Below are 3,423 nucleotides of genomic sequence, written 5' to 3'. Positions count from 1 at the left end.
TAGTAATCAATTTGAAATTTTTTTATTCAACATATTATATTATTTATTTTTTTATCATATTTTTGGTATTACTTAACATATTATATTTTTTAGAGATTTATTTTAATTATATTATGAAATATTGTAATTGATTAATATTTCAAGATGCATTTTTTGGTCATTTTACATGTCTATAACCTAGTTTTTGTCAAACATGATTTGTTCATCAGCCATTAGTTAGCTTATCAACTATGTTGACAAACATAGTCTATTATAAGTTGGTTGTTAAACGGTACAAGAAAAAACATGATAACATATTCACCTCTGATGGCTATCTATTATTCTAACTACTTGGAGAAGCAGGACGTAAATAATTATCATTTCGATCAAAGCTATCAAACGCTGTCAATTGGATCCCACACAATTGATCTCATTGTTCCCTATTTTTATAAATGCATTGTAGGTGCCGATATTTCTTTTTTTCTTCCTGTTATTATATGTGAGTGTTGCTATTTGAATTCCCTTTATGATTAATTTATGGCCTGTTTGTTGCGATTGAAATTACAGGTTTTTTTATAAATCCTACAAGTAGTGGATTTAGAAATTTCATAAATCTAGTTGGTATTTTCAAAGGATTTTAAAGAATTTGTTATTAATAATGTTTTAAAATGTGTTAGAGACGTTGATTTTGTAATAGTTAAGTAAAAAAAGAAAATTTAGTCATTTTTATAATATGCTTTTATATATTATCTATAAAAAATGAAATTCGATTATATCACACAACAACAATTCCAAATACTTCAAATTCCAAAAAATCCACGAAATCCGAATCCTTTAAAAACATTTCATCAAATCAAACGTATTAAAGTATTTAAAATGTATATAGGAAAATTTGATATTAATGCCTGTTTGAGAAAAATAATAAATTGGAGTTCAAATAAAATATAGGGTAAATTACATTTTTGGTCCATATGGTTGACATTCACTGTCAACTCTCGTCCCTTTATTGAACTAATTATAATTTTGGTCACTATGATTGTTATTTTGTTTCACTTTTGGTCCCTTAGAATAACTTCCGTTAAATAGGTTTGTTAACTCCGAGGGAATTTTCATCTTTTTATTAATTCATATCTTTCTCTTATTTTATTCTATTAAAAAATATTTTTTTCTTACTTTTTTCATTTATCATTGATGATCTCGCCCTCTCTCCCCTCTCCTAGAGTTCCTTCCATGGTTACTTCACCGATGACAAAACCCTCTAGTCACCATTAACAGAGACCTTCATACTCTCCATTACCAGTAGTAGGTGCAGGAGATGAACCAAGGGAGAACCAAGATGATCTGAGTCGAATTTTTGATGTGGGTTGCCAATGGTTATTAACAGAAGTATCTTGTTGGCGATGGTTTGTGAAGACCTCCATTCTCAATCTCACCACACCAGACCTTGTGGGTTACCAGGTTTTGTGGAGACCTCCATCCTCACCGATATGAGATCCCCCACTGCAACACCTTCAAACCCTCTGTTTTTCTTCCCATTTAATGTGTTCCATCACATTGAGTGCGGATGGTTTATTCCAACCACGACATTGGAAATGAAAAGCGGAAGATCAATTAGAATGAACATTAGGAAAAAGTAGATGATTAACAAGATGTGAGGATTCAATTCGTGTTTGTGATTATACACAAAATTGATTAGCAAAAGGAAAACCAACGATTCGACCCATAAATTTAATGGGTCTTTGTCCGTACTTTATCCAGTGGAATATAGACAAGCTTCATGTTGATTGCTTTAACCCTAATTACCCTCTTCATCCTTAGCCTTCTGTAAATCGGAAGGATTTGGGGATTAATTTGAATTTTAATGATGAAATCAATATGGGTAGAATTAATAATTTAATAGGGATTTGTTAATCATTTACCTTCTATTGGAACAGTGACAACAACAGGAAAAAAGGCGCCATTTTTTTTTTAATGAAAATATACTTTTTTATTGTTTGATTTATATCTATATATATATATATATATATATATATAATTTAATTTAATAATTTATTATTATTATTATATAATTTCAATATAATATAATATAACAATAATATATTTATTTAATTGTAAATCAAAGAAATACTAAGAAGACCAAAATACTCATTGAGTTAACACACTATTTAATAAAAGTTAGTCTAAAGAACCAAAAGTAAAACAAAATGATAATCACAGTGATTAAAATTGCAATTAGCTTAAAAAAAGAATGAGAATTGGCAGAGAATGAAAACTGTAGGGACCAAAAATATAATTTACTCTAAAACATAAAAGAGGGGTGAAAATTGGTAGAGAATGACACCTAGAGGGACCAAAAATATAATTTACTCTAAAAATATAAAAGAGGTTGATTTGAAATTACCAATCATACATTCGTATGTTTCAAATTTACATAAATCTTTAAAAAGGTTATAAAATTTGTTCACCAATAAATAATATTATATTATTTTACCATATAATAATTTTGAAACTAATTTAATTATTAACTTTTTATAAATACTTTTACCAAGTTAACAAATAATTTATTTCTACAATAAATAGAAAATTGTTTTGACATTTGAAGAGTTTGATTCTTTAATTCTTAAATACCAAATTCATATAATAATAAAAAAGATAAACTGAAACAAATTTCAACACTAAAATAAAAAAAATTAAACCACTGTATAATACAACTTAATACAAAAATGATAATTCAAAAATATAAAACCGTAAATATAGCGAAAGATCGGATGAGAAAGAAAGTTATAGTAAGAAGCATACAGAAATATTTGAACTCTTGATCACTTTTAATCTATATCCACCTATGAATTACATTTTAGAAGAGACTTGATATGGTGCATGTCGATTCACCTCATTAGTGTTGACATTTAATCATGATTGATATAAGGATGTAGATCTTTTCTTACACTTTTTACCATAAATTTTCTCTTTACTAAACCTAACCCTTACAAATATAATTTTGAAGATAAAATTAATATATTAAAAAATATGAATTTTTTTTTATAGAGGGGGGTATTAAATGGCGCAACCATTATTGGTGGATGCATGTATTATGAGCTCCAATGGGAGATGACACCTGTTTCCCATTCAATGCGAGGCCATCTCATAGCGGTCAACTCGCATAAGTCACGATGGACGTTTATAGCATCTTCTCTTCTCTAGACTTACTTTATAAGAAGTAGTATGGGAATCGTGTGTTGCACGGTAGTATGAGTATTTTGATTAATAATCTGAAGATTGTCTATATAAATATGTATTAGTTGTTAATAGAATTATCAACAAATAGTATTTAAATAATTCTAAAAAGTTAAACAAAATATAATTAGTGAAATTTTAATATATATATATATATACATTGAGAGAGATTTGTTTAGGAATAAAGTTGTAAAACTAAATAAAATAAGT

The sequence above is a fragment of the Cynara cardunculus genome, assembly GCF_001531365.2.
Source record: "Cynara cardunculus var. scolymus isolate 2C chromosome LG 12, CcrdV1, whole genome shotgun sequence".
NCBI classification, from domain to species: Eukaryota; Viridiplantae; Streptophyta; class Magnoliopsida; order Asterales; family Asteraceae; genus Cynara; species Cynara cardunculus.
This window is presented reverse-complemented; position numbering follows the sequence as displayed.